Source organism: Cervus elaphus, chromosome 17 (assembly GCF_910594005.1).
Source record: "Cervus elaphus chromosome 17, mCerEla1.1, whole genome shotgun sequence".
NCBI lineage: Eukaryota > Metazoa > Chordata > Mammalia > Artiodactyla > Cervidae > Cervus > Cervus elaphus.
The window spans coordinates 40,856,146-40,878,062 of NC_057831.1; the positions used below are offsets into that span (position 1 = coordinate 40,856,146).

General features: G+C 38.4%; 1 protein-coding gene across 5 annotated transcripts in view; it reads right to left on the bottom strand.

Annotated features, from left to right (window-relative positions):
- KCNIP4 (potassium voltage-gated channel interacting protein 4) overlaps positions 1 to 21,917 on the bottom strand; it is a 1,258,052-nt gene that overhangs the window by 207,069 nt on the left and 1,029,066 nt on the right. The window lies entirely within an intron of this gene.

The window sequence follows — 21,917 nt, forward strand, 5'->3', positions numbered from 1 at the left end:
AATCATGAAGGAACCCACAGGAAGAATGTATAGCTGTGTTTAGAAGTGACCTCATCCATTTCTGTTCTCATTTATTGGCTGAAATTCAGGCATATGGTCAAATCTAAAGGCAAGGCAGGTTGGGAAATGTAGTCCAGCTGTGCATTCAGAAAAGGGAAAGAAGGTGGAAATGGATTTTTCTCTGGCACCTTATGTTTCTTGCTATTAATATAATCTTAATTTTTTGGTAATTAAACTTCTCACTTTACGGATTGTCCTAGAGATTTGACATTCCTTTGAAATGACACTTTAGAATAAATATTTTTTATAAAGGACTCATCTATATTCATGCAAGATTTTCTGGATATTTGTAGATTTCTTAAGCCCACTATTTAATCATATGATTTTTCAATGGCACCTTGGGATTAGAGACCAATCATTTCCTAAATGCCACTTATTTGCAGAAGTAAGCAGCAGCATCTTTCTTAGCAATTTATTATAGGACCACTTCAATAAAGCTATTTGGAAGACAGGCACACCTCTAAAGTAATCTAAGCCAAATTAGCCGATACCTGCAGCTGACAAGAAGGATAAGAGTATTCAGTCCTGCTCCGTGTCTCTGACATCAAACAGTGTCTGGAAGAGGCATGTTGATTTTCACCAGCATGAATATCAGCAGTTGCAGACATCTATTAGGGGAGGAAAGTGATGGACAAGCACGGCCTACAAAGAGATTGACATTGCTGGGCACGGTGCTGAGGATTAATCCTTCACCGCTGTGGGATGCCAAGCCAAACCGAAATCCAGCCATCATGGAACACGTTCAAATCAGTAGGTCTATACAAACCTCTAAATGATTACTTTGAGCAGAGGGGAAGTGTTCCATTTACTACCTGCTGTAGAGAGTTTAGTTGTTAGCACTGAAGAGGGAAGAAAGGTTTAAAATAAGCTATTTTTCGTATGCTTTAAGACCATTATTCAAGAATAACATAAGAGGGGATAGTTATAAAACCAAATGGATGATACACCATTTCTTGTCTTCTGCCAATAAATGGCCAAAGTGACTTCTGTACTTGGAAGTAATTCTATTTAGAGCAGTGTTTGTTCACTGTCTTCACTTATTATAATAGCCATCCAATAATGATGCACACTTAGGATTTAACTTGTTTCTGACAGTGACTTTTAGGTTTCTTTATAGATGAGCACAGGTTAGGTTTGATCATTGGTTCTATAATGCTCAGTGCTCAGACTGTATCTGAAAGAAAGAGTATGGATAAGAACTGTTAAAAACTAGTATAAACTTATTCAAAAGGAGATTAATTAATAAAATTCTTTGTCCTCTTTTTTTCAGTCTTTGTTTTCTTCCTCCACCTGGCAAATTCCTAGTCATCCCTCATAGCCCGTGATGCTGTCTCTCTGAAGCTCTTCCCGACTCCAGTAAAAAGAGTATGCTGTTTTGTCTATTGTTTTTATCACACTACTTTCATAACATTTTATGATGTATCTCTTCCCATCTTGAATTCTTTAGGAAGGAAACCATGTCATTAATGCAATTGGCATATGGCTGTTAAACACAGGGTCTTCAACCAGACAGCCTATTATCAAACACTGTTTCCACAGCTGTGCCACCATGAGCATAATCCTTAGTATCATCTGTAAAATGAGGAAAATGGGAATACCTGCCTTGTTGTGTCATTGCAAGCATTAAATGAGATAGTAATATACAAAATGCTCTGAATAGTACCAGTTTCGGTTAAATGTTTGCCATCATTTTTTTAATATCACCATGTCTTTAACGTCAAGCATAAAGTATATGCACTCTGTGTATATATAAAAAAGAAATTCTATAACAATTAAACACTCTAAGGTATTTACTTTTGCATGGTTCTTCACATAGTTGTGAGGAAATGGGAACACATATGCGTTCAGGAACTGAGCTTGAATGCCCCCTTATCCCAAATCATAGTTTCTTCAATAAGCTTCCACTTATTTTCCTAAAATGTCTTATAAGGGATCAAGAGTATTTGTAAACATATTTATATTCTATGGAGTTCTAAAAGAGAATTCAGGCACAGAGCAGTGGCTGTGGTTGGCTAGATTCATATTAGATGACTTTCTTCAGAAACATTTTGACAAAATTAGGTATAACCTAGGAAGCAATAAATAATCTGCTCTTCTCATTCACTTTCAATTAGCTGGCCCTCCTGTGGAGGCAGTAGGTGCTAATTCCTGTTCTGCCTCCTATGTGCACATGTCTGACAGTGAATTTTTACCCATAAAAATTTTTTGCCATCTGAACAGAGAGTGGGAACTCAGGTATACGTGCAGGGCATGGGGATTCATGCAAAGCAATGCCCACGTCCTTAGAACTCCATCTAGGACAGGGTACAATCCACTGAAACTCTGATTGAAATGCATTCATTCAGTCAACTAGTACTGAGAACTACAACATTATGGCATAATTTTAGGGGCTAGGAATCCAGTGGTGAATAACTCAAGAGTATGAACAACAGACAGACCATAGCAAAATAAAGTCCACTGGAAAACAATGATGCACTGTGGGGATAAATGAAATAGAAAAGGGGGTCAGATAAGGTAGGAGGCATGCAGTTTTAAATGGGAGGATCAGGAAAGGCCCCATGGAGGCTTCTGAGATTTCTGATCATGTGTGCAATGGACTGAATGATTATAATGTTGTCCCCACCTCCAGTTTATATGTCAAAACTGTAGCCCCAATTTGATAGTATTTTAATATGGGCTTTTAGGAATAATTAGGTCATGAGGGTAGAACCCTCCTGAGTGAGACTGGTATAAGAAGAGGGCAGAAAGCCAGTTGGCTTTTTCCCACCACGTGAGGATACACAGAGGTTATCAGGGTGCAACCTAGAAAGGGCTTCTTACCAGAACCTGACCCTGCTGGCACCCTAATCTCAGAATTCAGCCTCTAGAACTGTAAAAAGTGTTTCTAGTTTAAGCCACCCAGTCTATGGTAATTTGTTATAGTGGCCGAATGGACTAAGACAGTGTTTATGAAGCACATATATGGGAGAGCTTTTGTCTTTTTTGAAAATAGAGTCTGTTCTTTTATGGTGTAACTTATTTCATGGAAAACAAATGTTTTTAAACATTTGCCTATCTAATACATTTTGAATACTGAGGGAAATTTTTTTCACTGCTTTTCCCCTGTATAAATAGCAATGGATTTCTCAAGCAAACAAAGAGCTCAAGAAAAAATAAAATAGAATTTTAAGAGGTCAGTAAAACTTAAGGTTAAATTTATTAGCTTTCAATAACAATTCCCAAGACAAATCACAAAATTCGAAATAACAAATTGGCTTTATGTTTGGGATCATTTCATAAACAAAAGGAATATTTTCTTAAAATTTTCTGATAGCTCAAATTAAAAATAACTAAAAAGGTATTCAGCTCCACCAAGGTTCTGTCTTTGTGTTGTACCACAGATGATGCAAAATTCTCTTTGTGCATAAAGACTTAACTTCTGGGACTTTGGAAGACACTTATGGTTTTTAGAAATTAATACATTTATCTCCAGTGAAAAATAAAAGGGTCCTCAAACTCATCAGAAGCAACAATTCAAATTATTACTGAAAATGAGCATAAGATGTCCATTTGGAACATGCATGGAGTATTTTAAAAGATGGAAATTGATTTCAATAACTCAGATTTACACTTAGTGCTTCATAAACTTAAGCTGCCTTGTAATCACTTGGGTGCTTGTTAGAAGTACAAAGTGTCAGGTCTGGTCCCAAGATGTGAATGTGAAAACAGAACCAGAGAATCTGCATGAGAATCAAGCACCTGGGATATTCGGGTCCCAGGGATCCCCAGATGGAAAACAATGGTCTTTGAATGCAATAAAAACAAAGAAACAAAAATCCACTTCTACTCAGAAAATAGTAAAGCACTGTACACAAAATCCTGAATATTTTCACACACTTTGATTAGTGGCTCAGCAGTAAAGAATCTGCCTGTAATGCAGGAGACGTGGGTTCGATCTCTGGGTCAGGCAGATTTCCTGGAGGAGGGCATGGAAAGCCAATCCAGTGTTTTTGCTTGGAAAATCCCATGGACAGAGGAGCCTGGTAGGCTGTGGTCCATGGGGCTGCAAAGTGTTGGCCACTACTGAAGTGACTGAGCATGCACACAATTTTATAATTAATGATCCATGTGTGCTTTGACTCATAAAACTAGCACTTTCTATTTGGAAATTATCAAAATATTGGTGTAAGGCAAAAGTATTCCATTCTCACTTTCCTGTCTTCCCTAAACCATCCTGGCATCATCGGACCCTCACTTCTTTCTTTGGAGAGAAATGACTTAACTGATGGGTAAATATGAAAAGGATAACTTCCCTGTTCTGCTTAATTTCTCTCCGTTTTCACTCTGGAAGCAAACTGCCCAATGAGAGCAGGTCTCTCCTGTGCTCCTCCAAGCCTAAGTCTCCCCAGGCAGCACCACCCTACCCAGGCTATGTGCGAGGGTCCATCCAGGGCAGCATTGCCTCTGACCGAGAGGTTCCCTAATTCTGGACCAGTCAGCAAGACCACGTGGCTCTCATACCACGCTGCAGCCTCTGACCTGGTTTCTATCATTAGCAGACCACATTAACATACCACACACCCACTTCTTTGTATTAGTTCTTATTCCTTTAGAACAAGGTGTGGGTAAGAGGGAGTGATGCTTATCCTGCTCCTTTCAGAACCTTGAGAGTCAGAGTCAGAAGGGCTGTTGTCAGATACACATGTCAACATCACAGCAGCCATATTGGTTGTTGACCCAAAGATTGAAACCAGCAAGCCATGTTTGTACCATTTTATTTAAAAACAAGCCTACAATGTTGTATTTCTTTTATCATTTTATTTATTCCATACTAAAAAAAGAAAGAAACTGAAAGTAAAAGTTCATACTATCCAAATCACACGTTGAAGTGTTGAAAAGTACTTAAAAATTTATAGGCAGCAATAACACAGGTTTATGACTAACTCTCAATCTCAGCTTTAGGATGTTTACCCAAATCTCTAAAGTGTCATTCAACTCATCTATTATCCATCTGATTTGCACTTACAACAGGCATAAACATTTAGTTAGAATATACTGACAGAACAATATTTGAAAGTCATTTCATTTCTCTAACCTTCAGGTCCTTCATCTATAAATATTTTTTTCTCTTCATATATATTTTTGCAGTTTTTAATTTTATTTTTTGGTCTCACCATACAGCATGTGGGATCCTACTTCCCAGACCAGAAATCAAATCCATGGACCCTGCATTTGAAGCATGGAGTCTTAACCACTGGACCACCAGGGAAGTCTCTTCTCTTTGCAAATTTGTGGCAAAAATATAATGGGAGTACCTATCGTAGTGATTTATAAGTAATAAAAATCATTAGGAATTATTATTACTTTTATGAATTTGTATTTCTATTACTCGGGAATTTGATTTTTCTTTTTTTTCTCAAGGAATCAGGTAACTCTGCTGTATGTATGCAGTGTGTTCAGTCATATCGGACTCTTTGCGACCCCAGACTGTAGCCCGCCAGGCTCCTCTGTCCGTGGGATTCTCCAGGCAAGAATACTAGAATGGGTTGCCATTCCCTTCTCCAGGGGATTTTACTAAGCCAGAATCAAACTCACATCTCCTGTCTCCTGCACTGACAAGCAGGTTCTTTACCACTAGCGCCACCTAGAAAGCCTAAGGAAATCCTAGGTGCCTTGGGACAGGTGCTCTATAGGCTGTGCTGTGCTTAGTCACTCGTTATGTCCCACTCTTTGCGACCCCGTGGACTGTAGCCCACCAGGCTCCTCTGTTCATGAGGATCCTCCAGGAAAGAATACTGGAGTGGGTTGCCATGCCCTCCTCCAGGGGATCTTCCCAGCCCAGGTATCGAACCTAGGTCTCCCGCCCTGCAGGCGGATTCTTTACCAGCTGCGCTAACTGGGAAGCCTGCTCTATATGCTATGGACAGTAAACACAAACAAAGAAACATAAACTCATGTTTCCTGTGCTCAAGAAGCTTTTACTTAAAAGAAGAGATGCAAGAAACAGTGGAAGCAAAAAAAAAAAAAAAGAGAGAGAGAGAGATAATAGGAGAGTGGATTTTGTTCAGTAAGAGTTATAAGGAAAGAGGAGATTAAAGACATGCGAGAATGGGTTCAATATATAAAAAGATATCTTCGACTTGCATGGATGGAAGGGGCAGGCGGGTAATTTCAGGAAGGCAGACACATGGGCAGAGTCAGACAGGAGCAAACATGCTGTGAGTGCTCCAGTAGCCAAGCAAGGTGACTTCCTGTCCGTTGGCAAGCGGCTCACTAAGCATTGTTCTTCTCTTCAAGGTAACGAGGATGCATACCAACATTTCACGTTCGATTTTTGATAATAATCAAAATATGGCAAGCATATGGTTTTTAAAGATCTCTGTAAAAAAGTCTCTTTTGATGATCTTTAGCCAACTTTTCTAGCTTTCAAAGGAAAAGCAGAGCTAATATGGACCAACTGGTGGTGTGACAGAACAAGAGCAAGTCTAATTTTAAGGTTCAGAATTCTCTCCTACAAAGTACACTTGTCATCAAGTTAGAAAATATTTGGGGAAGATTATTTTAACTAGGAGACATAGTACATAAATGGGCTTCCCCAGTGACTCAGCGGTAAAGAATCCACCTGCAATGCAGGAGATACCAGAGACATGGGTTCAATCCCCGGGTCAGGAAGATCCCCTGGAGGAGGAAATGGCAACCCACTCTAGTACTCTTGCCTGGAGAATTCCAGGGACAGAGGAGCCTGGTGGGCTACATATGGGATCGCACAGAGTCCAACTCAACAGAGGGATTGAGTGCAAGCACAAGCATTGCATGAATGATCCCTAGCCTCGTAAGGATTCCAGGGGAGAGAGAAATCTCTCATTTGTTTACTTTGTTTCAATTTTATGTAATCTTATTTAATCAAAGAGACAATGCAGAGGAGGAAATAAAAATGTCATTAACTTTGTTGTACCTCTCTACCTGGGATTTGCTTTTACTCTTTTCCAGCATAGTTATGAATATAGTCAGCACTCATCCACATTTTGGAGAAAGTACACAAAGAAGGAAATCAGTCCTAAATATTCATTGGAAGGACTGATGCTGAAGCTGAAACTGCAATACTTTGGCCACCTGATGCGAAGAATTGACTCATTGGAAAAGACCCTGATGCTGGGAGGGATTGGGGGCAGGAGGAGAAGGGGACAAGAGAACGAGATGGTTGGATGGCATCGTCGACTCGATGGACATGAGTCTGAGTAAGCTCTGAGGGTTGGTGATGGACAGGGAAGCCTGGCGTGCTGCAGTCCATGGGGTCACAAAGAGTCAGACAGGACTGAGCAACTGAACTGAACTGAACTGATGCAAAGAAGCAAAGCAAGGAAATGATGGCTAATTAGTCAATTCTTATCCTACATCCCTGTATATATCTGGAATTGTACTCCAGCCAATAATGGTACCTCTGTGCCTTTATGATGTAAAACATAAAGCACATCCCAGAGTGAACAAGATAGTACTGCAAGGAAGCACCACTAATGACATCATTTATAATGAAATGAATGAAAGTTCTTTAAGAGGAGGTGAGATGGTAAAGATGTCATGGCATAAGATCTCAAGCAATTCCTGTTCACTTCAAAAATCTCCCTCCTTTCCTAGCCTGAGGAAATTCATTTAAAGGAGCTGACAGATTTTCCTTAAATAATTATTCCAGCACTTAAACTGTTCCCTAAAGAACAGTCCTTCTGGAATTGTAGTAGGGTGAGATTTGTTTCAGGCAAACATTTCTTAGACTCACCTTAGATAGCCACTGGCAAGAATGCTTCTTATTGTTGTAAAATGTGTGCATTTGAAATATATTAGCTAGGCAGGTCAATTTAGAGGTTTACAAAGATTTTGCAACTACAGAATTTCTTTGCTGATTCTGCATCTTCATTGAATATGCCTAAAAAATACCAACAAGATGCTAAGCTATTCATTTATTTTATCAGTGATATATTCTAGGAGAGATATATAACAATACTGAAGGCAGTGTACTGTTCTGATCATTATATTTTTAGTCTAAAATCTTGTTCGGGACCTATAGCTTATGTGCAAATTTGTAATGGAGATATATTTTCTAAAAGATTTTAGCTTTGCAACCTCTTTTGTCACAAAGAAAGGCATTCGGGTCATTCCCTCTGTCACTGTGAACATTTTCAATAACAGGAAGGAGTTAATTCTGCTTTTCACTTAGGTAATGTTTAAAAGGCTCTGCGAATTTCTCCTTCAATGCACCAGTGATATTTAGGAATTGCTGAATATAGTGAAGACAGATGTGGGATTTGGGTGTTTGTTCAGGTGCTTCTGGTTTCTAATTATTTTATCATTATCCATTTCCCCCTGTAATTTGTTTAAATTTGGAATCACATCACCAATACATCTCATTGCCGCCAGGTCTTCAATATTCTCCTGTTTATTCATTAGAGAGTATCTGTTACCAAGTCATTAATAACCATGAATTTACAAAGACATAAAGTCACTCATGTACTTAGTTCTATTCAAATAGATGTCTGGAAAAGCACTTATTCCAAATATACTACCTTGACCTTTCTAATCCAGGAACCTTAGAGTATTTCTTCAGTTGTAGAAACTTAGGGGGAAAAAGGCTTCCCTGGTGGCGCTAGTGGTAAAGAACTTGCCTGCCAATGCAGGAGATGTGGGTTCAATCCCTGGGTGTGGAAGATCCCCTGGAGGGCATGGCATTCCACTCCAGTATTCTTGCCTGGAGAATCCCACGGGCAGAGGAACCTTGTGGGCTACCATCCATAGGGTCACAAAGAGTCGGACACAACTGAAGTGACTTAGCACAGAGGAAAGAAAGAAAAACAACCTAGCACTTACAAGGAAGGTTGGAGAGAAAAAAACATATGAGTTCTAGCTTCTGAAGTCTGTGGTTGATTCCAGTTCTGCTATTTGGTTGCTCAGAAATGAGACAAGTTCCTTAGCCCCTTTGAACAAATGTTTTCACCTATAAAAGTGGTTATTGAAAATAACCTATACACTATCCGATATGTGGCAGAACCCAGTCTAGTATAAATTGCAACACAAAGTATTCAGAATCAGCATAAGGAAAATTATGTTTTTAGCAGTTCTGCTCTCAATGTTTAGGAGGCTTTCTACCAGAAGTTTTGTAAGAAGGGAGAGTGAAGCAGTCATTCAAAAATCTGAGTTACAAAAGGGTATGTGCCTTGTCTCAAAATTATTCCATGATTCAAAACCACTCTATGATTTTGAAAATCTATGAAGTTGACATTTGATTACCTTGATCTTATGGATGAGGAAACATGTTCAAGAACTTTGGTGACTTGCATAGAGCACAAAGCCAGCATGTTTCAGGGGTAGCAATTGACCAGTGTGTGTCTGTTTTCAAGGTTCTGTGTCTCCTAGACTCAGTATTGTCCTGCCTCTAGAGCCAAGTTCTACCATTAAGTCACAAAGGAACTCCGTGGAGCTCATTACTTCATGACCTGTAATAGGGACTTTGACTGGATGGGCTTTCTTTCATATTTGCCTACTCACAGTATCTCTGATTCTTGGTCCCAGACTTTGTCACATACACAGAATGTCCCACATTTCTACTTGAAAGGAACATGGGCATACCTCTCAAAGAGACATTATGTTCCTTCCCTACTATGTAAATGTGTCTCAGTAAAATGCATATATTAGTAATGCTCAGGAAATATTTATTGATAATAGTCATAATTTTATGTATTCTAATTTTTCTCCTCAATGCATACAGGCCCAGGAATTACTTCATCTAGGGAAAAAAGGGTTTTTTTTTTCCCCCAATAAATAATCTTATGCCTACTAAACACCAGTCTTGATGGTTCAAAAGGTCATGATGATAGATAAGAGGTGGAAATCACTTCATAAAGGAAGTGCATCTTGATTGACAAGAAAGCAGAACAGAAAGAGCGTCATCAAGCCACAGTGAGAACTTTGTGTGTAATTATGAGTCCTAATGTTAGATTACAAGGCATTAGCAATTCAGCTCTAAGACAGGGCTTCTTAACATTAAGCTTGCTAACATGGTCTTTAGTGTCCACCTTCAGGATGTCCCCTGGTCAATAGCACACGGTGACCGTGCAGTGAGCCCAGTGCAGAGAGTCCTGGGCAGTCCTGCGTTACAGCAGGGCGGGTAAGCTTGTGCCATCACTTTGAAAACCAATTTGATCTTAAATACATATCAAGATACTCAAAACAGCCCATTGTCTTTTCCAGTCATTTTTCTTCTAAGATCCTTTCCTAAGAAAATAATTCAAAAAAAAAAAAACCCAAAAAACAAAAAAAAAATAATTCAAAATATGTATGCAATTTCACACCCAAAGATTTTATTATAGAATTTGGACAAAATGCAAATAATTTACATGTCTTAAAATCAGGGTAAGTAAATTATATTACACACATTTATAGAATATAATGTAGGTATTAAAATATTTATGAAGGATCTAAATCTAATAAAAAAAATTCTGCTCTATTGTTGAATTTAAAGTTACATCAAATTTTTTACATGTGGTATTATTAAGTTTAAAGAAACAAATCTATGTGTATAAAAAACTGAAAGTAAATAAGTAAAAATATTACCAGTGGTTATTCTTTGAATGGTGAGATTATGGATATTTTATTCATATTTTTTCTTTTTGAATATTTATAAACTTCTTACAGTGATTGTTTGTTACTTTTGTAATGAAAAAACATTCCCTTTCAGGTTTGATTTCCAATGCTATAATCTTTTCATGCTTAGATGAACTTTAATGACTTATAAATATATGTAAATAAAAAGACTTTATATGTATATAAAAACACAAATTGTGTTTGATTGTACCTCAACCCAATGGTTCTCAGTATGGTGGGAGGTGATTTTGCCTACTCTTCTTCCCCTCGGGGGATTCAATAGTTTCTGGAGACACTGGTCGTCTAAGTCTGAGGAGCTACTGGTGTTTAGTACGTAAAGGCCTGGGATGCTACCAATAGCCCTATCTTGCAGAGGACAGCATCCTCCACAAAAAATCACCCAGCCAATAAATGCCAATAGTGAAGTTGAGAAACCCTGCCTTTGAAACAAAGTGGTTAAAAATTAAATTAGTTCAAGACTATGATGGGGAATCTGAGTTTATTACCAGAACCTTTGAATAAACTTGCCTATCTATCACCTATCCATCCATCTACTCACTCCCAGACACAGAGGGTTTGTAGATAAATGCTCCTCTTATGTGGGGCTTGAAGTTTAGTGAAAGAGAAAGGCAGAGAAATCAAGGGCTTAATGTAGTTTTTAGTGCTAAGATGGAGTGCTTCAGAATAACAGAAGTAGGAACTCCACCCAGCTAGGCAGTTCAAAGGAGGTTTTCTAGAAGAGACGGTTGCTCAGTAGAGCTTAAAGAAGGAGTTAATCAGGTCAGGTGGTACTAGTGGTAAGGAATTCTCCTGTCAATGCAGAAATCACAAGAAACACAGGTTTGATCCCTGAATCAGGAAGATCTCCTGGAAGAGGAATGGCAACCCACTCCCAATGTTCTTGCCTGGAAAACTCCATGGACAGAGGAGCCTAGCAGCTACAGTCCATGGGGACACAGAGTTGGACACGACTGAGCTACTGAGCACAAATACAATCAGTCGAGGACCAATAATGGGAATTTTATTCTAGAAGGAGGGACAATCATAGAACAGGCAAAGGCATGATGCATGAAATAGCACAGGGTGCTTGGGAAATAACGAGCTGGATGGTATTGCAAAACAAAAGTGAGGGTGGGGAAGAGGCAGAGAAGCCACAGGGCTGGAGCATCTTTTCTGCCTCAGGAAGTCAAGAAACATTTTTCAGAGAAGGTAGACTATGATCTAAGAGTTGAAGGTTGAAAAGATGTTTTCAGAAATATGAGGAAGGAAAGGCATTCTAGGAGAGAGAACAGTATGTACAAAATTATGGAAGCTGGAGACAACACAAAATGCTCAGGAACGTCAGGGTAGACTTGCTGAAACATGAAGTTGAGGAGAAAGAGGAAAAGAAAAAGGAGAAAAGACCAGAGATGAGATTGAACAGGAAGCATTGAGCATGAGATTGAACAGGAAGGTCTGATCGTGACCTTCGTATCATATCCGAAGACATAGAGATTTTATTTTATAATTGAAACAGAAGAATCTTGAGCATCAGCTCAGTCACCAGGTCTAGAAAAACTTCCCTCTTGAGAATATGAAGATTGGAATAAAGTAGGATAGGTGTGGAGTTAAGATGAGACAAGCCATTAAAGATGCAATGAGAAACCCACCGATGCATATTTGTTGTGCCTCCATGATATACTTTGTCTTTCTCTGGACCCTGTGGAAACACAGGGAAAATTCACTCTATGCTGAGGTAGCATGGTCTCTTCTCCAGCTGGGGAGAAATATAAAGGAACACAAAGTCAAGACTTGAGGAACGATTACTGTTATCAAGTGTACATTGTATGACATACACCAGGACTGACAGAATTCAGATTAAGGAGGAAATGTGGTATTAGAGAGGGGGAAGGTTTTGCTCTGGGTTGAAATGGGGAAATATGGGTGGCATTTGAATAAGAGAAGGTATTGTAGGAGAAAAGTAAATAATATGAGGCAGGACTTAGAAACTGGGATCAACAGGAAGCGTTCCTGAATATTTGAAAGGAGGTTATATCAACTGTCAGTGGTTCTCAAGGATGTGCGATGCTGAGTGCTTTGAAGTATCACTCAGATTCAGCCCAAAGGTCACTTCTGTGAGTCCCTTCTGATATTCCCCGCCTTCTGAACAGTACTGGTCAGGCTTTTCTAATGTCTCTCTATACCTTGTAAACATTTGAGACCAGGAAAATTTACTAAACCAATTTGTCTGTGTGTAAACCTCTTTAGCCGAAATTATGCCCTTAAGTTCCCAATTACCAACATCTTCAAGTTTCCAGTACACTGTCTGGTATGCAGATCACTTAAAAAAAAAAAAACCTTTGTTTCATGGATGATTGAATGAACGATCATGTTTAGTAATAGGTAACATGGAAGTTAAGAATAAAGGCAGCAATGATACTAACTCTTTAAGTCGTACAAAGTATTTGGTGATAATTTTAAGAAATATCATTTAATTTACTTCTCACAATAATTCTATGAGGTAGCTGCTATTATTCACCCCATTTTTGAAAGAGCTAATGTTCAAGGTGGTTATAAATCTTGACCAAGACCATATGGACCAACAAAATCCAAGCTGTGAACTGACTTCAGGTCTGTCACACTTCAAAGAACATGAAATTACCCACTGTTTATATATTTTCCATTTTCAAGAGAATTCAAACTTACGGCAATTTTACTTTAAAAAAATTTTTTTTGTTGATTCAATGTATTTGCCCTCGACCCAAAACACTCAGTATGTTAATAATATAACACCAGGAGGACCAGTTTACTTTAAAGAGTTGAAATGTGTTTTTGAACAAACCCATAAGATAAGGGTTTATAAACTCAAATGAAAAAAGCAAAATGCCTCCATATCTGAGAGGCAATGAAAACTAAACAAAATCAGTAAGCAGGGGGGACACTAACTGTCTAGCCCCAACATTGACTCATTGTGTAACACAATCATGTGGATGGTTTCATTTATATTATAGTCATCAAAATTAGCCTAGAAATTGTGAAATTAGGGGAAGGGAAAACATTGCACAAGCACACACATCCTATCTTAAATCACTTGCTAATTTGGCAGATAACTCCATTAATCCCAAACAAAGGACTAGATATGCACCTACTCAATGAGACCAAAGGGCTCAAAAAACCTAGACAAGTTTCCCAAAGGCAAGATCTCATCAACCTGAGATTATTTCTTAATCAGCTCTTTTATTGCCAGCTCTTAGTGTAGGGGTTGGCAAATTATAGCAAAAAGTCAAATTCAGCCTGCTACCTGCCTTTGACCTTTCAGCTATGTTGTTTTACATTTACAATGGTTAAAAAATAAAAATAAAAGATATTTTATGAAATGAAAATTATGTGAAATCTGGATATGTGTCCATACATATTTATTGGAAGACAGCCACACCCATTTATTTTATTACCTTTTATGCTACAACAACAAAGTTGAATAGTTATAACAGACCGCATGACCCACAAACACTATGATACTTATCATACAAAAAGTTGACTGGCAACTGTTCTAGAATAAAGCTCGGCAGGTGCCAAAAATCTCAGTGAAGAAATCATTGCAAACATCATGAATTTGGCTTTTTAGATTTATTGCCTAACCAAGTGGTTCTCAAAGTGTGCCCTGGATCCTCAGCATCCATTAGGAAATGCCAACCCGACTTCTCTGGTTGGTGTGGTTCCATCTCTGGTCCAGGAATTTCCACATGCCACATGATGCAGCCAAAAAAAAAAAAAAATAAAAGAAGTGCCAGTTCCTAGATGTTAACTGAGATCTACTGAATTTGAAAATCTTACGGTGGGGACTAGCAGTCTTTTATTCTAACACATCATCTTGGTGATTCTTATACATGTGAAGTTTGAAAATGATATAATGCAGGAATATGAACATGTTATCCTATCATAAGAAGAAGAAAGGCATATATAGGCTTCTATTTGTATCTCAAGCACAGAGCTAGATATTTCACTTATGTTTAAATTTCCTACAACAATCCTGAAATGTTGGGCTTATTAGTCTCATTTTACAGAAGGAACTCAAGCTCAAGAAGGTTAAGTAACTTGTTCAAAGTTACTTAATTAGGATTTAAACTCACAGCTTCACTTGCCCTTCACTTTACTCTGCCCTCTCCCTTATCATGTGTGAGAGAAAGTAACTCCTGAGAACCCTAGGGAGGGGCCCTGGTTCACCAGCTAGGTTTTAGCATTCTCTTGCTGAATATAAAATGTCGCAGAGTATCAATGTCAGAAAAGACCACTCTCTACCTGTGATTAATCAAGATAAAAATTAGACCACTCTAATCATAGCTGAGAAGAGGAAAAGCATGAACTTTGTTTAAACCACAAAAATAACCAAATATCCACTGTCCTAGCTAATGTAGCTTGGTTTTTGCCAATTACAGTTTCAGCCTCTGTCTAGGGTTTACTACTTGTATGTAAGATTTACTAAGCCAATTACACTGGCTTCTTGACTTTATTCAACCCGGAACAAAGCCCTACTTCCTAAATCAGAGTCCCTTAACACAGGTTCAAATCCTATAAGTCCTTTCTAACACTCTGTTTCGAGATGCCCCATGGTTCTCCATATTGTGTGTTCTTCGCGGAAAAGAATGTGCTGTGTGCTGAGTCACTTCACTTGTGTCTGACTCTTTGTGACCCCTGACCCGCCAGGCTCCTCTGTCCGTGGGATTTTCCCAGCAAGAATATTGGAGTGGGCTTCCATTTCCTCCTCCAGTTGATCTTCCCAATTCAGGGATCAAACCTGCAAACCCATCCTTCACTGGCAGAAGGGTTCTTTACCCCTAGCACCACTAAATTTTTTGGACCACAGGTGTGTTCCTGGTGACCTTTGGCTGGAAGTCATTGAAATGTACAACTCCTCCATCCCCATCCCTCCTCACTAAGATTCCAGCTCTCTGCTTCATGATGGAGTAGGAAATGGGTTCCCAATATAAGCAAAGCTAAAATAAATTGAAGTCCCCAAATCCATCAGCATCAAGTACATTGTCAGGTTCAGAGCAATAATTTACAGAGATTGATTATATCTTAAGTGGATTAATGGCCTTTCTAGAGTCAACCTGATGACAAATAATGACTTCGGGAAACTGACATTTTTCTTTTGAATTACAGTTTATATTCCTATTTTTAGCTTCTAGTCTTTATCAAAGTCTTTTGATCCCTCAACTCATCAGATTTCAAATGCCACCATCTTTGTGTAGCCTTCCCTGTATGAGATGGCTCTTCCGTTTGTGTTTTCTAAAGTCCTTGCTCCCTCCCACCAGACAATTTTAAATCTTGGGTTAGTTATTCAGGAGCTATTTGATCTTTATAACTTTTTAAGGACAGTACAGTGCCCCATGTTCTCTATGGCTCTTCACATAGTAGGTGCCTAGTAGATATTTGTTCAATTTCACTGAGAAATCCAAGGTCCTCTCCCCATCTCCACACCCCTGTTATGGAATTGAAAGGGCTACTTTCCCAGCCATATCAAAGCCCGTCTAAGCTGTGCTTTTTTATCTCTCTGTTGAATGTCTCATTTGAAATTATTTCCCAGGGCCATAAAATTCTAATGAACAGCTGCCTCTGATGCCTTTGGTTTGTGGCTATCTCTGCTTTGCAGGATAATTCTGATGTGAAATCTTAATAGTAGAAAAAAAGAAAGAGTTTTAAAAAAAGTCATAATCAACTAATCAAAAGTTTCCAAGCTACTTTGGAGACTTGAAAGAGGCACCAGAAGCTCTTGGTTACGTAGCACAAGGAGAAGTGCATTGGCACTATTACTGTATGGAAATAAATTACAGTCAGACTCTCATTTTTTCTTTTTAGTGTGTTCTAAATATCAAAAATTGTGCTGGGGCAGCAAGTTTAATTATATAACTAAGGAGAGGGACTAAAACTATGTTAATTCTGTTACATTTCTATTTTATCTGTTTTGTCACAGGACTTCTGCATTTTATACCATGTTCCTATGTTGATATTACCTTACCGAGTGCCCCTCATACAGAACTTGTGCAAACACTTTTCTGGCATATGAATTTATTAAACTCCCTTTCATCCATAAAATCCCAGGTTTCACCTCCTCTGGGGAGTCATCTCTGATCATTTCTATCTCTTTCACTTGGGCTTAATTACTTTCCATTCTTCTTCTGTATCTTGGACTCACTTGTACTGATTTATCTACCATAATATATTGCATTTTCCTTGATTATGTTCCCCATCCCTTTATACAACTTGAGAATTCCTTGAGGGTAGCAACTGAATCTAATTTATCATTGTATCTTGGCCCTACCAGAGTACCTGGCATATTAAAGACAACTGAGAAACATCTGTAAATGAAAGCCATTGCTGAAATACAAATAACAATGTTGGTAATTATTGGAGGTGGATGACGGGTACATCAAAGTTTAATACTTTTCTCTGCATTTTTGTGTGGAAAGTTTTCCAAAATAAAACATTCAAAATAATTTTGAAGACCTTGTAAGATGTCAGGTACATCTTTTGGAACTGTAAAATTCCCACCATAAATGAAGATACTATAATCAGTATCTTCAGGAATTTTCAGCTACAACCTCTGTGTGCCCTAGATTTCTCTCTTATCTCATCAGAAAAACATTTGAAGCCAAACAACATTGTCCTGAAATAAGGAAACAATTATGCCATTGCAGAATAGGTGCAGGTCACGGATATTATATTAAACGAAGTTTCTAGAAAATCTGGAAATTGACAGTTCACCTTAAATATTTCATTGATGAGGGCAGTTGAAGGATTCCTGCCTTTGTGGTCTCCCACCTGACTTGTCCCTGGGATCTCTACTTCCACTCTCTTACCTCTGAACTCATCTTCACCTACTTCCAAACTGACCTATCTGAAACATGAACACACTGCTCACTGGTTTCCCAAAGCTGAAGACTTTGGGTCAATGGCTCTTTATTGTTGAGAAAGTACATGTGCCCTCTCGGCACTCACCCCAATGGACTCCTTCAGACACATCTCATTTCGACATTCTGATGCCCACCTTCTATAAGCCACAGCTCTTGGCCATGAAAGCCACTTTCTGCCAGTGCTCAGGGTTACAATTCAAACTCTTTGCTCAGCCTGGAGTGTTATTTCCCCATTCTTCCATCTGGGAACCTCTTCTTACATTGCTAAGTCCTGTATAACTGTTTTTTTTCCCCCATGAAACCTTCCCTTCAGCCCTCTCCAGAATGTTCCACTCCATTGTGCTTCTCCTGCCCATTTCTTGGGGGCGCTTATTTTCTTCTGTCTTGTTGAGTGATTAGTTTCCCTTTTTGGAATGTAAGCTTACTGAAGGTTCATTCCTTCAATGTTTATCTTGGCTCTTTCCACCATCTCAATCAATGCCTAACAAAGGATTCTGCCTACACTTAGAATCCAATATCAAGTATTCCCTGCAACACTGTGAAATGAGATTATTCTTGTAAGTGTTCTTCCTTGTTCCCTTTATTAATGAAGGGGATATGTGAAACCTCAAATCATTATATTAAAATCCCATTAGTCATTTTAATCCTCCTTACAAATTGCTTTTGCTCCCTAAACCTTAAATTTCAACTGAAAGAGAATTATTTTTTAACATAGGGCTTTACTGAGATAAGAATCTAATTTATGTGGGAGCAGAAATGTTTCCCCTTACCTTTTCCTATTCTTAGCAAATTCTCACTAGCCATTGTAGATGATAATAGTAAGGCAACACTGCTTTATCTTGAAACTAATACAGAAGGTCTCATCCACATAGAGTCAAAACTACTTTCTAAGTTAATCAATGCAGAGTCACACTAGAGAAAATACTCTACAATGGTACCAGTGAAGAATCATTGCCCCATGAGGACAATATAAAAGCTTCATGTTACCTAAAAGAAGCTCATGATTCTGCTCTGGGCCTCGGCTTTACTTCTCAACCAAAATGAATGGCTAACTCTATGACATTTTTTCTGAGCTATATTTTCTAAGTGGTCAATCTCAGGGAAATGTTTAGCAATTTATATTGGGAAAGCCTTTTTATCATTTGCTGGTAGAAAGGATGAAGGACTTGCTAATCTAATATTTTGTGACTTGCTCTGTAAATACTTTTTTCTTATACCTCCATTCGATTGGTGATCACAAAGCCTAAGTTCTGTTTCTTCTTGGACACTGAATCTGAGAAAACACAGACAGGAGGCCTAGACTAGATTTCTTATGACTTCAGTGGGTCTCATTGTTTGATTGTACTTGGATTAGCCATTCATAGACACTGAATATGTCACAGATACATTCAAAATTCAGTGAGGATCTTAGAGTGAGGGGACTCAGGAGACCATTTGGCTTCCTTTTGTTCAAATCCTGCCTCTAAGGTATGATAGAATATGCAGTTTGGATTAGGTTTCTTATAAACCATAATTGGGTCCTAGCCTTGGGTTGAAAAAATGTGTATATATTTTGTAATCTTATTTCCTATGATTGCATTTCCCTCAGATATCTCATAGGATGTTAGTAGACAGTTCCTCTAACTAGTCCATCCAGAAGGAAATAAGTCCTGAATATTCATTGGAAGGACTGATGCTGAGGCTGAAACTGCAATACTTTAGCTACCTGATGCAAAGAACTGGAACTTTTGAAAAGACCCTGATGCTGGGAAAGATTGAAGGTGGGAGGAGAAGGGGACAACAGAGGATGAGATGGTTGGATGGCATCACTGACTCAATGGATATGAGTTTGAGTAAGCTCTAGGAGTTGGTGATGGACAGGTAAGCCTGGCATGCTGCAGTCCATGGGGTCACAAAGAGTCGGACCTGACTGAACAATTGAACTGAGTGGACAGTTCAGGACAAGATTAAGGTATTCAGGAAATTTCCCACCTATGTTTTTGTTCATTCTCTTCCCAATATTAGAAAAGAAAAATAAAAAGAGAAAAATGTGTTGTAATAGGAAAAAGCACCATACAGGATTCAGCGCTCTTTGGATTTGGTTCTGTCTCCATTCCTAATTAGTGTTGTCTTCTAATAAATTAGTTACCCTCTCTGGATTGCAGTTGTCTCCCATGTAAACTGAGTCAGTTGGACTAGGTCAGTATTTTTTCAAATATACTTTGGAACAAAAAAGGAATTTTTTCCCTATCTTTTTCCGCTTGTCAAGGAAATATATACCACCTACATGGTGGTAACCTGCATCTTTGTTATTTTAGCACAACCAAGACTTACATATTGAATCCAAAGTTTGCCCAGTTTATTGGACATTTTGGGCTTCCCAGGTGGTGCTAGTGGTAAAGAATTTACCTGCCAGTGAAGGACATGCAGGAGAGGTGCATTCAATTTCTGGGTTGGGAATATCCCTTGGAGTAGGAAATGGCAGCCACTCCAGTGCTCTTGATGGGAAAATTCCATGGACAGAGGAGCCTAGTGGGCTACAGTCCATGGAATACAAAGAGTTGGACATGACAGAAACCAAGCGCAGCACATTGGACGTTTTACACAATATTTTAAATGTGTAGGCACATCATCCATACACGTGTGTGTATAGAAACACAGGGTGTATTGAACTGTGGAACTGGAGAAGACTCTTGAGTCCCTTGGATAGCAAGGAGATCAAACCAGTCAATCCTAAAGGAAATCAATTCTGAATATTCATTGGAAGGACCACTGTTGAGGCTGAAGCTCCATTACTTTGGCCACCTGATGCAAAGAGCCGACTCATTAGAAAAGACCCTGATGCTGGGAAAGATTGAAGTCAGGAGGAGAAGGGACAACAGAGGATGAGATGGTTGGATGGCATCACCGACTCTATGGACATGAGTTTGAGCAAGCTCTGGGAGATGATAAAGGACAGGGAAGTCTGGTGTGCTGCAGTCCATGGGGTCGCAACTGAGGGACTGAACAACAAAATTAGAAATAAAAATTCATATATGGACATGGGTATTATTATTTGGGTATGGATATGGATACCTACCCCAAGAAAGATGTTTCAGACTTTCTCAAAATTCTCTGATTCTGGTTGGAAGAGTTAAGTTTACAATTTTACTTTTTGTATTGTTGGAACTCACATTTGAAGATTTTGTCTGAAAATCTTTATGTGACATAAGAAAGAACTTAAAGAATAAAAGCCGAGTCATTTTCAAGGGGCTTTTGCAAACTTGCGACTTTTGACTTTAAAAGTCTGTATTACCAACACTGGCAATAAAAGAATTGTATGCTATCCTATAACCACTATAGGGCTGTGAGAGTTGACTTTCTCAAATATCTCTGTGGTGTTTTTCCTTTATGCTTCATCTAGATCTAAAACAAAACCATCTTGAGTATAGCGCACTAAAACTGGGGCCTATGGCTCAATGGATTCCAGAAAACAAAAACTAAAATGGTAAAGAAATGAAACAGAAGCAAAGTATTCCAATCACATAAATTAAAATGATCTTATCTGTATTTTGTTACGATACCACTAGAAAGTGTTGAGGCAGACATCTCAAAATAATGCCAGATCATTGTGCAGCACTTAGAAAAAAGTTTGTTTCTGTATTGCTTTCCTCTCAGGAAAAATGTGAGGTTAAATAAAATTATTCCCACAGTTAAGTAAAATTACTGTGTAATATGAGAAAAAAACTACAGAAGTTCTATTTTCTGAGGGTTTATTTAATCCTATTACAATATTATTCTTATGTGTGCCTGAGCAGAACTTGTTACATATTAAGAAGACTTAAAAAAAAAGATATGAAAATTGCATGAGAACTTCTGATGTGCTTACACTGGTCTAAACAGTAGAATCTAATGGACCCACTTGTAGAAGGAAAGACTTTCTGAAGATAAGATACACTGACCATTATTAACATATTAACAGCAACAACCTGTATACCAGATGTAGTTTGGGATGCTGTCATCTTAGCTAAGCTCCTGAACTCTGTCAGAAAGATTAGAAACACAGGAACACAGGCAGGCTTAAATATTTTCATCATCTTCCCACATTACACACAATGTGAGAAGTGAATATGCATAAATAACTCGGCAGTAAAAGATCTTATCCTTATCCGGAAGGTATTACCAAATGTCTCAGGAACTCCGTTCTTTCACTTGAGAATAAAGAATAGCTTGGATGTAGAACTGACATCAATAATTAAGGTTTAAGTAATTCAAAGCATGTTATTTCAATGAAAAATGATACATACATCTGTAAATATATATATCACTATTAAAAAGAAGTTACAACTTTTTTTAACTTGCCAATCTTTGAATAGTAGAATTGATTTTGGTAGT